The sequence below is a fragment of the Dermacentor andersoni genome, chromosome 4, assembly GCF_023375885.2.
Source record: "Dermacentor andersoni chromosome 4, qqDerAnde1_hic_scaffold, whole genome shotgun sequence".
NCBI lineage: Eukaryota > Metazoa > Arthropoda > Arachnida > Ixodida > Ixodidae > Dermacentor > Dermacentor andersoni.
In genome coordinates this window covers 143598299-143611901 of record NC_092817.1, presented here as the reverse complement: position 1 = coordinate 143611901, position 13603 = coordinate 143598299, and the positions used below count along the sequence as shown (strand labels likewise).

General features: G+C 49.0%; 1 long non-coding RNA gene across 1 annotated transcript in view; it reads left to right on the top strand.

Moving 5' to 3' along the window:
* The window catches only part of LOC129386478 (uncharacterized), a 33171-nt gene extending 22221 nt beyond the window's left edge, over nucleotides 1-10950 (top strand). The window contains exon 3 of the long non-coding RNA XR_008613852.2: nucleotides 10564-10950. This is a non-coding gene — a long non-coding RNA (uncharacterized lncRNA). The remainder of the gene's footprint in view (nucleotides 1-10563) is intronic.
* The last annotated feature ends 2653 nt before the right edge of the window (nucleotides 10951-13603 follow it).

Genomic DNA, 13603 nt, shown 5'->3' with positions numbered 1-13603 from the left:
CACGTCTGGAGCACAGGAGAGATCCCAGAAGCGTGGAAGACAGCATGGGTGGTGCCAGTGCTCAAGTCCGGAACGGATCCTGCAAACCTCACCTCATATCGGCCAGTATCGCTAACATCATGCGTATCAAAGTTGATGGAAAGACTAATATGTGCGAGGTCAACATGGTATCTTGTGCAAGGAAATAGACTGTCATCATGTATGACCGGATTTCGTCCACGGTTGAGTGCCCAGGACAGTGTCTTGGATCTACTAAGCCATATCGAGCACCATCGCGTAGACGGCCTTTCCACACTCGCCATCTTTATGGACGTTGCCAAGGCACACGACTGTGCGCTTCATACAGGCATCATCAACGGACTCCGAGCCATGGGCGTCTCGGGAAATGCTCTTCGATTCGTCCATGAATTTCTCAGTGATCGATGTGTCCAAGTTAAGCTCGGAAGTATAATGAGTGACAAGCGATGAATTTCCGTCGGCGTCCCACAAGGAAGTGTCCTATCTCCCTTGCTTTTTAACGTTGCCATGGCCAGCCTTCCAGATGCCCTGAAAGTAGGTCGGACGGCAGTTAAAATGTCCATCTACGCAGATAACATCTGCATTTGGACCTCGGGGTACCAACACAAACGTTTGGCCCGGATAGCCCAGGCCGCAATCTCCACTATCGATAGCCACTTATCGACGCTTGGCCTATCTTTATCAGCAGAAAAATCTGCCTTCATGCTTTTCCCGGGAGTGAGACACAAGTCAACACGTCTGACGCTGAATATGAGAGGGCATTCAATTCTTCGTGCAACTCATGTTCGATTCCTGGGCGTCACCATCGACAACACGCTACTATGGCGTGGTGCGGTCGAAAGTGTTGTGGCTGCATCAGTGCAAAGAGCCAACGCACTTCGTCGATTGGCAGGTGTACGTTGGGGAGACAATCCTATATCCATGCTTAAACTGAACGCTGCACTGATAACAAGCCGCATTCTCTATCAGCTCCCTCTGATATCACTGACATCGAGTCAATTCGAGTGTTTGAAGGCAGTGCACAAAAAGGGACTTCGCTTGGCGATGGGAGTTCCAATGGCGGCTTCAAACAAGAAAGTCACTAATGAGGCAGAGTCTCTTCCACTCCACCTCTTGGCATCTCAGGCCTTGCTGACGCAGCTATTAAGGCTGGGCGAGTCACGCGCAGGCACGGCGCTTCTCCGGTGGCTAAGAGCAGGAACTCGCTCACATTTCCATGCGGCGCTGAACACCTTCAGATTTTTAGGATTGGAATGGCCTAAACGAAGTCGCCTTGACCCGCCATGGTCTTTTCCGGACGTTACCTGCAGCCTCAATGTACCCCGCCTACCAACGAAACGCACCATTTCAACTGCAGCAGCAAAGTTATTTGTGCTGGACCACTTGAGCACTGTGTTTGAAAGCCATCTACAAGTGTACACAGACGGTTCGGTGTGCGTACAAACAGATAGCCGTGCAGCGGCATTCTGCATACCATCCCTTGATGTGTCATGGTCTGGCCGACTGGATCGCGTAGTTTCCTCTACAACAGGTAGAAAGCGCCGCAATCACCGCGGCTTTGCGGAAACTACGGGCCTTTTCTGCACAAGATGTCGTGGTGCTGACGGATTCCAAGTCAACATTACAGAGATTACATCGGGGCCTACATCTAGAGAAATTTACAAGGCAGTCTCTGGGACTGATTGACGACCTAACGAGCAAGGGATTTAACGTAAGGTTTCAGTGGATTCCATCACATGTAGGAATTGATGGAAACGAGGAAGCTGACACCCTTGCACGCCTAGCGCTGACATGTGTCCCAAAAGTGAAAGCTCCAAAAGCTTTTCAAAACCCTACGGGTGCAATCCGCCTTCCCGTTAGAGAGATGCACAAGAATCCACACGAATCCTGTGTGACTCATGGATTTACACGCGAATAAGCGACGCTTTTATATCGCATCAGGACCGACTCCGCGTACACCCCAGCTTGGTTATTCAAGACTGGGCTTCACGCTTCCCCACTCTGTTTTCTGTGGTGACATTGGCGACATCGAACATTTCATTTGGCTATGCCCGCAGTTTGACACAGAAAGAAAAGCGATGGTCGACAACCTATGAAATAGCGGTCTCACGCACAGGACCTTTGAAGATGTTGTTTTCCCCGGAGGGCCCGCGGCGTTCAGGAACACAGCGCAACGGCTGCTGATAGCCTTCCTGCGAGACACGGGGCTCATCGACACCTGGTGACACACCCCTGTTCTCAACTCGAAGGAGGATGAGGCAGAACAATTGCCGGCTATGTATGCCAGGCTAATCCCGCCTGCTTCAACATCACCACCACCACCACCACCAAATCCCCCCTCTTCTTTTTTTCCTTTTCTCCTCATCCTTACGCTGTCCTGATTGCTTCGCTGGAGCGCAGATTGTACAGGGGTCAGGGCCTCAGTCAGGCGCATGCTAGCGCCTTTAGTCCTGACCCTTCAGTGAATAAAAAAGAAGTATTCAAGAATTCAAGGCGCGTTTTCACCATCGCCGTCGGGGCCGCTGGGCTGTTTCGATATTATATATATATATATATATATATATATATATATAGAGAGAGAGAGAGAGAGAGAAACATTTATTTCATTCCGGCCGCTATCCGGGGCTACTGGGCGTTAGGGTGGTGGTGAGAGGCTGCCGGAAACGGGGGCGAAGGTGCGACGTTGGTGGCGTCTTCTCTTCATTGGGCTTGGTCCGCTTCTTGTGGTACTCCAAGCCCAAGCGCCATGGTGAGCTCCGTTAACGCGGCCACATTACGTGGTGTTGGGTCAGCCAGCCACTCCTCTAATGTGTGTGATCTTTTTGGTAGCGTCCTAAGTATAGATTGAAGTGCGTGCTGACTTCCCGGGCAGTCGTAGAGTGTATGGGGTGTATTGGGGTATCCTCCACACTGTGTGCACTTGGGATAGCCGTCTTTTCCAGCTATGTAGTGTCGAATGTTTTGTGTCGGTAGGCAGTGCGTTTGAGCTTGGCGCCAAGTGGCAGCGGCCTCGCGTGTTGAGGAGTGTGGTAGAGCTGGGAGAGTAGTTTCTTGCTCATGCCATTCCTCTAATTTTAGGCGCCGTATATTTGAAGCTATTTGTTTTAACTCTGTAGAACTGAGTGCATCTGTCCACGGAAGAGGAGGTGCCGGAATATTTGCGCGGGATAGAGCGTGGGCCTTTTCGTTTCCCTCGATGTTACAGTGGCTAGGTGCCCATTGAATAGTGATGTGGTGTGCCAGATTATTCGTCGTATATCGATGCAGGGTTTCGCGGATGGGGTTGGGCAAGTTTCCCGTGAGGAACGTTCGGCATGCTGCACGACTGTCTGTGCGAATGAGGATGCTGGTGTGTGTGTGCTGTGGTGCTGTGACTGCTTCAGTTATTGCCACTATTTCAGCCGTTACTTGGCTAAGGAGGCCTGTGTACAGGCCTTGGGTATACGCATTGGTCGCGGCGTCGTATGTCGCCGTGCGGTGTGTTGTGGGGTCCGTACCCGGGGATACGTCTGTGTAGTACACAGTTGTGTCCGGGTAGTTGTGTCCGGGGTGGGGGGGGGGGGGGGGGGGGGCGGTGCGTTTTGCGCGTGCTTGTCTTCTTCCTTGGTCTGTTTGTGGGTCCCTGTATCGGGGTATTGGCAGCGTGTGAATGTTGTTAAGCGCTTGCCACGGTGGAGGTGGCAGCGTTATTTGAGGCATGTTGTCTTGAAAATGTCCAAGATCTTTAAGCAGCGCTTGACCTTGGTGTGATTGAATTGTGTATTCAATTGGAGGCGGCGAGGCTATCGGTATGTGTTTCAGCTTCTTCTTCTTCTTTCGTATGCGTTTCTGTAGTTGCTTGTTGTGTTTGTTTCTTTTCCACTGTTTCACTAATTTGTGTCGTTCGTCCGAGAGGGTAAGATGACCATCTACTTCGGAGAGCTCTTCTGTCCGTTGTATGGCGGCGGTATGTTTGGTGTAGGTTAAGGTTACATTCTGCGTCCACTCATCCCACGTGGATGATGTAAGGTTTTGAAGAGTAGCTCGGAATTTTGTGCAGTCAAGTCAAGTCAAGTTTACTTGTGACAACATTGAGTCGGAGATTCTTGGGCGAAAAGATGTCGCAGACATCTTGAGAGTGCCCAAGCACCCATTAAATAGCAGCAGGCAGATAGCAAAAATAATCATTTGAAAGACTGTACAAAAATGTAGGCATGAAATATAATTCACGCAACGCAACCCTTTTAGTGCACGAAATAATTGCATATAATACAGATGTCAAACAATCCTTGTAAACACTTGTGCAAAGGCAACAAAAATAATTTTTTACATAAAATGAAATATATATCAAGATAGCAAAAGAAAGATGTTGTTCGAGTGGTCCTTACATGTTTAAAAGCATCCGCCAGTGTAGCAGGGCCAATTGGGCATCCTTTGTTGCTTGTTCGCTTGCGTTTCTTTTTTGGTATTGTGATGCTTGTAGTGATGATGCAGTGGTGACTACCGAGTGTTTCCTGTTTGTTTTCCCATTTCGGTTCGTGCGTTATTCGTGTCCAGGTGAGAGCTGGGTTGGTGTCGCGTTCTACCGAGTTTCCCGTGCGCGTGTGTTGGGTGATGTCATTAGCTAGGCTGAAGTGGAATTCTTCGGAGAGAAGTAGGAATTGTTTTCTATTGGGTTTGTTAAAGGTGTAGCCCCATTCTATGCGTTGGCTATTGAAGTCTCCCAACCAGATGGTATCACGTTTGCTGTAATTGTTGACGTGTTCGCGCCATTGTGGACCATATCTCAGTGCTTTTGGTATGGTATGATGAACTTTATTTAATGTCCTGAAGATCAACCCTTAGGTTGACGCAGGCGGCTCCCACGTCGGGACAGTAAGGTTTAACCTTACCGCCGTATCATGGGCCTTCTGGACGGCCTGTACTTGATCGAAAAGACCTCCACTGTGTAGGACTCGCTGCCACCAGTCTCTCTCCTTGTCACAGTCTGTGAAAGTCACAGGACACTGCCAAAGCATGTGATCCAGAGTAATGATGCCATTACACTTCTCGCAATTGATTGGTATCTCTCTTTCAGGATATATCTTGTTAATAAAGTTTGGACTTGGATAAGTTCCTGTTTGCAACAATCTCAGAGTCACCGCTTGAGCTCTATTGAGCTTAGCGTGTGGCACTGGGAATTCCCTTCTGTTGATGTAATAATGCCTCGTGATTTCATTATATGTTAGTAATTGGTCCCTGTTCTCCTCCTGTATATTATTAAGGTCCTGGTCGCGTAGTGCACGGATAGTAAGTCCTCGTGCAGCTGCGTTAGCCATCTCGTTTAAATTCTTCCGAGATGGATCGACAGACCCCATGTGCGCAGGAAACCAGCGGATTTCGATCTCTTGGCTGTCCAACTCACCGATCAGCTGGGCAGCCCTTTTGGTTACAAAGCCATTGGTAAAGTGTCTAATAGCCATCTTAGAGTCACTGTAAATCTTCGTCCACTTATTATTCCTTAAAGCCAATGCTATCGCCACTTGTTCCGCGACTGTCGTGTCTTTAGTCATGATTGTAATAGCATCCCGAGTGAGACCATCTGCATCTACTACTACTGCCGTAAAGGCTTTCTTTCCTCTGACCCACGCAGCATCTACAAATGCCGCATGTTCTCTGTCGTGTTCTATCTCTTCCAGGAGAGCTTTGGCCCTTGCCTTTCGTCTTTCCAGGTTGTGCACCGGGTGCATATTTCTGGGGAAAGGAGTCGTCTTGATTACCTTTCTTATGCTATCTTTTAGTTCTACTGTGCCTTCACCTGAAATTTTGGATTCGGTTGGGCACCATCCTACCTCTTGTAGTATTGCTCTACCTGGCCTTGTTCCAGAGAGCCTCTCTCTGTGGGCAATTTGCTGAGCTTCAATTATCTCGGCTATTGTGTTGTGGAGCCCGAGTTTCATTAATTTGTTATCCGGAGTGTTAATCGGTAACCCCACTGTTGTTTTGACTAGCCTTTTAATTAATCTGTTCAACTTGTTTATCTCTGTCTGTGTCCAAGTGAGCATCCCAGCTACATATGAGAAGTGACACAAGGCGAAAGCGTGGACCAGTCTCATGGCGGTCTCCTCTCCCAGCCCTCTGTGTCTGTTAGTGATTCTCCTTAGCAGTCTTATTACCTCCACAGTCTTGCTTGTGATGTGTCGTATTGTTCTTCCATTTGCCCCGTTTGCCTCCAGGAATAACCCTAAGACTCTAATGGATTCTACTTGCTTAATAGATTCGCCTGCCTTCGTGGTCAGTACTAACCTGGGTTCTTCCTCGGGAACGTATCCCCTCGGTTTTCTACCCCTTCTTCTGTTCTTGAGTACAAGGAGTTCAGACTTATTAGCAGAGCATTTGAGTCCCATGCCTTCTAAAATAGACTCTACCTCATAAATGCTCTTCTGAAGTCTGCTTTCCGCATGTCCCATACTTCCTTCAGCGGTCCATATAGTCACATCGTCTGCATAAATGGTAAAGTGAATGCCCTCTATCCCTTTTAGTCCCTTTGCCACTTTCGACATGGCCAGGTTGAAAAGCAGAGGTGACAAGACCGACCCTTGTGGCGTCCCTCTGTCACCGAGATCCATCTTCTTTGATTTAATATCCCCGAATCTAAGGTGAGCTGAACGATTGCCAAGAAAGGTTTTGACCACTTCGTAGAGTTTTCTCCCCAATCCCAGTTTGGAAATCACTTCAAGTATTGCTCTATGCTTAATTCTGTCAAAAGCTTTTTCGACATCCAACCCCAAGAGAGCTCGAGTGTTCTTTGGTTTAGCTAATAGCAGTTGATGTTTGATTAACAACATGGTATCTTGTGTGGACAAGCCTGATCTGAAACCAATCAGATTGTACGGTAGGATGTCATTGTCCTCCACATATTTCGTTAACCTGTTCAATATGACATGTTCCATTGTCTTCCCTAGACATGATGTTAACGAAATTGGCCTCAGATTATCCAAGTTGAGTTGCTTGCCCGGCTTTGGTATTAAGATAGTGCTTTTGGTGAGCGATAGGTATTTATTACGTCTAGGTTGTACGTTCCGTAGAAGCAGCTGCGCGTGTGTACAGTTTTTTCTGTGGCCGTGCTGATGGAGTCTGTGGAAATTTGGGTCGTAGTGTGCTTGTTCACTATAAGTGTGGTTGTCATAGTGGGCGTGTGAGTCTACGGTGTTGTTTCCTTGTCGAGAGAGCGTTTTCTTAGTTGTCGTGTAATGCTTGGGCTCGAGTAGGCGGTGTATCCTTGAAGGGTTATTGGGCCTACTGTTTCCTGCAAGGTGATAATATCTGGTTTGTGTGGCGCTATGAGAATGAATTGAGCGAAGTTGTTCTTTTTCCGACGAATGCCTGTACAGTTCCATTGCCAGATTGTTATTTGGGGTGACACGTGGCTTGAGGTTGAATTGAATGTGTTGGGGGGCGACTCTGTTTTATGGCTGGCCATATTTATGTGTGGATTCACTGTCGTTGTTGTGTGTGGCCTTCTTGCTGGGGCCCTCGGTTGGTGTAGCATCTGTTCACTTGCGAAGATGTCGTTGTTGTGTTTCGAGTGCATGTATAGATTGCTGCATGCTTTCTACCGTACGTTTGAGAGTACAAATGCTCTCTACTAGCATATTCAATTGAGAAGTTAGTTCGGCGTAAGGTTGCTCAGAGCGTGAGGTCAGTTGTTCTATGGTCACTGTGAGTTGGTTTGTGATGAGTTCATGTGCGTGTTCACGGTCCCATTCCCGTTTCTCTACGTTGTCGAGTCTGCGCAACATGTCAGTAATGTAGCTGGGAATATGGCTGTCGTGTGGTGTCGGAGTGGCTGACTGACTTACCTGCGTGGGTTGTAGCCTGGGTGGTTGGTCGGTCGGGCAGTCCTCTCTTCTGTCTTTGGATGCTCCTTCTTGCATGGCTATTTGGTGCGGTTGTCGAGCGGACATCTCTCCTTTCTCCAATGGCTGTAATGGTCCCGTGGTTTTCGGTGTTTGAGGCCGTACGATGTCCCCTTGCATGGGCTTGAGCTTTGTGGTCCGGGCTGCCATGGTATAAGTTTTGTCCTATTGTTTTGTTCTTTCTGCTTACTTTGGAACGTTGCCCGGTGTCTGCGCGTCCACTTCGATGGATTGTTTGATTTGTTCTATTTCTTCCAGCGCTGCGACGCGGTTGTGCGTAGTTATGTGGGGGAAATTATCTCTAGTATTGTGCGGCGGCTGTTGTCCCTTTGCCTGCAATTGATTTCGCTTGGCCTTTGGTATAGAAGATTCTGGATGATCTCTCCTGTAGGCAGCAGTTCGAGTGGCCTTGTCGGCGGCTTTTTTTTTTTTTTTTTCAGGTGGGGTCTCAGGAGCAGTGCACGCCTTCACAATTTAAGCATTTCATGTCGCAGTCGTGGGGTGTGTTTTTAGGGTCAGTTCCGGGGTGGCTGAATTGGGTACCGCATCCTTCACATGCAATGTATACAGTCTTGTGCTGTGGGGCAGACGTCCGTTCGGTGTCCTATGATGTGGCATAATGCGCACTGTACTGCGTTGGGCCTGTAGGGAACCACCGATGTGAATACCCGTCCCACTAGTGCGACGCGCGGGAGTTTTGGGCCTCTTACTGTGATCAGGACGCATTCACGCTTGCCGAGGCACCGTGTTCTGAGAAGTTCGGCGTCCCTGACGGTGATGTACGCGCTAATTTTGTCGTCCAGGATTTCTATTGGTAGTCCTCCAACTACTCCGCGAGCGTTTCCTGGCTCGCTGGCTTTGTAAGCTGTGGCTTGGTATTCGGTTCCGTTGTAAACGACTGTGTGCAAAGCGAGAATTTTCTGCAGCGTTGATTCTCGATTCATGGAAGTGATTATGAAGTTCTGGGTGCGCGTGATGTGGATGTCGAGGTCCTTGGTTTCTGATGCAGTCAGTGCGGCAGCCGTGACTATATCGTTTGTGATGTGAAATGCCGATGCGATAGCTAGGTTGATGCGGTTTCCGAGACGGAGGACAACGTTTTGTGTTTCTTGCGTGCGTCTGATCGAAGTGACCAGCGTGAATGCAGCTCCGGATTCTTCGGTGTCGCCCGCAGGCTCGTCTGTGTCCATGCTGTGCACTGACTGGCCGGGCCTACCGAGCCGTGGTGTCGTTTGACTTAGCTGCTATTTCGAACACAGTGATCAGCGATGTGGCCTCGTTGGTTAGAGTATGGTGCAGATAGCCGTAGTACTCGCTCAGGCGATGCTTAACTTCCGTTGAAAATGCATGGAGCTGGGGAGCCGGAGCCGCCGGAGCCGCCGACGAGCGCACGTGGTGTTCGGGCCTTCGAGAGCGAGGTCATGTGCTGCCGACATGGTTCTGCCCGCCGAGCCCGCTCAGCCTGCGTGAGGTGCGTTGGAGGTAGTGAGATATGCGTGCTGCGGGTGCCAGGGCGAAGGGCGAACATGCAAGTGCGAGGGACTTCATGCGCTCTGTCGTCCCGCGCGACCCGTGTTCATGGTCACGCGATCTGCTCAGGTTTGGAGAGGCAGCGCAGTTGAAATTGTTAAGGGAGGAGCAGCGTGGAACGTACGCTTTGAGATAATCACGCGTGCTCCTGACTGCAGAACTCCACCCGTTGCGACGGCGAATTTTAGCAGTGATTGAATGATCTCTGTAGACGTGTGTGTTCGGGCGGGTGGCACGGCGCTAGCTTAATTTGTAAACGAATTCTTACTGCAACTTATACTGTCCATAAAATTCTGATCCTTACTTCGTGTAATGGTATATTACTTTGCTGAAGCTATCAATAGTAGGGCTATTTTTTTTGTTACTTACATTGGCTACACGAGTGTAGCCAGCGCAGGAAGTCGCCATTTATTTTGCTTGATGTAGAAAAAGTGTAGCTCCGCCCACCTACATGAAGCCATTTTTATAGATGTAGTGTAGCATGAAAACTACGCTTTCTATACAGCGGTTTCGATGAGTGTAGGCAGCAGACGATGAACAAGCAGGCTGACGTTGCAAATGCGCGGCGCCAATTCATCAGTGACTGTCGGCGCTGATATAGCGACGATAGTGAACATTCGCTGCACGGACGGCTGCGAAGTCTGGCGGGACCAGTGGTCACAGGAAGGTGAGCTAATGTTCCAAGAATACAACATTATCTTACTGGCACTGCGTTGTGCGCATTGAAAAGTTGTATTCGAGCACTGCGCATTCGTGATTACTTCGCTGTGGCTTGCGTACATTTGTTGATGAAAGTTAACTCGTACATTGGCGTTTAGTTTCAGGTAAGGGCATATACGCAGCCAGTAAGTGCCAAGTCAGGCAAAGTTCGAAGTCAGGCGCTTTTCTTCAGCCGATACAGAAGATGACGCACCGTCGGCTCTGATTGGCTAGAGCCCAGTGAGCCAACTGCAGAACACGATGTCATAGCATCTTCCCGGCATTATACTTGTCTACATTAGCCTGCACAAAGTGCAGGTAAAACAAAATAGCCCTAATTTCACGATGTATCGCTATTTTAGTTTGCTATCGCTTTCGGGCGAAAGTGCAACTTTTTTCTCTGTTTTCTAACATTAACTTTGCTTTTATGACGTTCCAGCCTGCCCGGTAGGCCAAGTGTACACAATGTGTCCGCCGGACGGGATTCTGCGAGAAAACATGTGTCCTGGTTCAATCATCAAGTACTGTGTAATAGAGAACCCCACCTGCCTATGCCCACCTGGCACCTGGCGACTGCTGAACCAGCACTGCGGGCGAAGGGAGGATTGTGAAAAGTGACGTTGACTATGTCACCTTTGGCTCCTGCAGGTTTAAAAAGAAGGAAATAAGATACGTCACACTAATGGAGGCTACGAGAAGATCCGATTTCTATCCCGTTGTCTGCTGCACTGAGATTTCAAGCTCAATAAGTTGTAAATACTTCTCAGCGAATTATATACCATGTGCATACCAATATGACCGAAGAATAAACGAGTCATCGTATGTATTGGATTCACAAATGGGTATATTGTTACGCGAAATGATATGCATGAACACATGTTACAGCGTGCGGTTTGCCACCATGTGGATGTGACGAAGCCTTTTCCTCAGTGGCGCTGCTGTCGCCGCGGACGCTACACGTGCTTTTCATGAGCTTGACATTAAACAGCCAAGAGTCGTGCAAAACTGATTATTTTTGCAATTTCTGTACTACCGTCTGATTCAGCGAAGTGAAATGCACCCGTGGATACTCAAATTACGCCGGTAAGTGCGACTTTTGACATTTTGCGGGCATCCTTCCGTGCGCGCACACTAAGCCTATTGCTAGTGTGATAGGCCCAGTGACGAGTGCGGTCAGGGCGGGAAGTCCAGCCACGAACATGGCCGAGGAGCGGGCCCCGTCCGGGAAGGGCGACGCGGCCCGTGCGCGTGGAGTGAAGTATACAATCAAGGCATGAAGTAAGATGACAACCAGATACAACAAAGTGACTACGAAGAAAGCAAGGAGTCAACAGCGGCAGGCGAATGAATCGCGGCCGCCTCGAAAGCGCAACGCCGACGAGGCCGAACGCAGCTAAACCTAACCGCCGACCAAACGCCGCCGTCATCGCCTAGGAACGACAGCCGAGACCAAAGATGAGGAAGCCAGCACTCATGTCAGTGCAGCTTCCCCTGGACGACCACAGGCTAATGATGCGGCCGCGAAGTGGATTCAACGTGGGCAAACTCGCGCCGTCCGAACTGTCGCTGGCTCTGCTGCAGGCAACAAACATGACGTGGCGACAAGCAAACCCTAGACTAAGGATCGACCAGAACCTAATCATTGCAAGTGTGCACGAAGACTCCAAACAAGGGAATCACGACGAAATTAACCGAATTGAGCAAGATCAACGTCGGAAAAAGAGAACACACGGTGGAAACGTACGGGCTCGCGCCCGACGATGCCGTGATGGGAGTAATTAAGGCATGTCAACGCGCCTGACTATTCAACAGATAAAGGGGAATATACTGCAGGAGGGATTCGTAATGTACACAGTAAGAAGAATGGAAAGGATTCGACAACAGTCAGCTGAACGTTCGCGGGGCCCGACGTGAGCCACTACATCTGTCTGTAGGGAGCGGAGTATCGGCGCATCTCAATAAGAAGACAGTGCCCGTATACGGGGTATGCTACGAAGTGGGACATCGGGGCATGGCCTGCCCACGACCGACAACACGAGCCTACCACGACCTACGAACATGGCCTACCACGACCCGGCCCCAGGTCACACTTCTGTGGTCAAGTGTACGCTGTGTACTTTGAAGGTGCGGCCGCGCGGCTGCTAGGATTGAAATAGTGTAATCCCGTAGAGCCTTTTTTTCCCCTGATTGTCTGCTAAAATGCTGGTTAGTGCTGTGGTGCCAATATGGTCTGGTGTGCACTTTCCGCGCTAGCCGAGGCCTGAGCGCGCCCGCACTTCATTCTCCCGTAGGTTTCGCTAGTCCCGAGCCGGACGCAATGAACGCACTACGTACCGCTTTGCAGGGCCCACGCGTTCCTTTGCTGCATTCGGCACGTTCACTGAAGTGACGTGCCGTTGAGAGCGCGGCAGAACGTGAGTAGTTTAATTGCAGTGCATGCCAGAATCGTGAAAATGTGCTGTTATTGACGTATTTATTTACGCCGCTTTACCAAATGATAACGAAAGTCTAGCTTGAAAAATTCCAAGGGCGCTTTATTGTGCCATCACACAGATAGTCACTACACTTAAAGCACTTTTCTGGAGTTGGGCTTTTGAAACGAAAAGCTTCACTACGCTAGTAAACACCGCGCTTCGCGCGAGCCGGAATTGGCTCCGTAAGCGTGTTCGGAGTCTGCGCAGGTGGCCACTGCCGCGCACTATGCGTCGTCGTTTGACGTTCGCCGCAAGCGCGTGTTTATCGCGGAGGCCGACTATATAACCGCTTGCCAGAGAACAGGCGTGCGCATTCAACATGAAAGGAGAAGAGAGTGACACTACCGATACAGAGAGCTGTGTTTATGATTGTACAGAAATCGCAAGACAGTGTGCCCAACAACGATGAATAAAGAAGATTAATAAACCTCCGTAACTTATGGTATATATCATTGATAAGCAATTTGCATAACTACACAAGGCACACGTATAGCATAACCATAAGCTTACCAAAGCATATCCATAAGTGAAACCGTAAGCATAACCATAGGCTAAATCATAAAGCATAACCATAAGCTAAACCGTAAGCATATCCATAACTTTAACCATAAGCATATCTATAAGTTAAACCGTAAGCATATCCATAGGCTAAATCATAAAGCATAACCATAAGCTAAACCGTAAGAATAACCGTAGACTAAATCATAAAGCATAACTATAAGCTAAACCATAAGCATCACCGAACCTTTTCGCTTCGAGATATCCAGGCTTGACCTTAGCTAAGCCCCAGCCAATTCTCTTTTTTTTTTCAGGTTTCAACCATTGGTTTCTAATATCGGTCACGGGGAACTCATGAAATGAAATTCCTCTTGATGCTCGGCCGCTTGACTTTCACAACGGTATGCGGAAGTAAACCATCGTGTATGAAGAAGCCGCAAACGCGAAAGCCGGCGCCCACAGGGCTGAGAATCACAGTGTCACTAAAATAGAATCTGGTAATCAAGA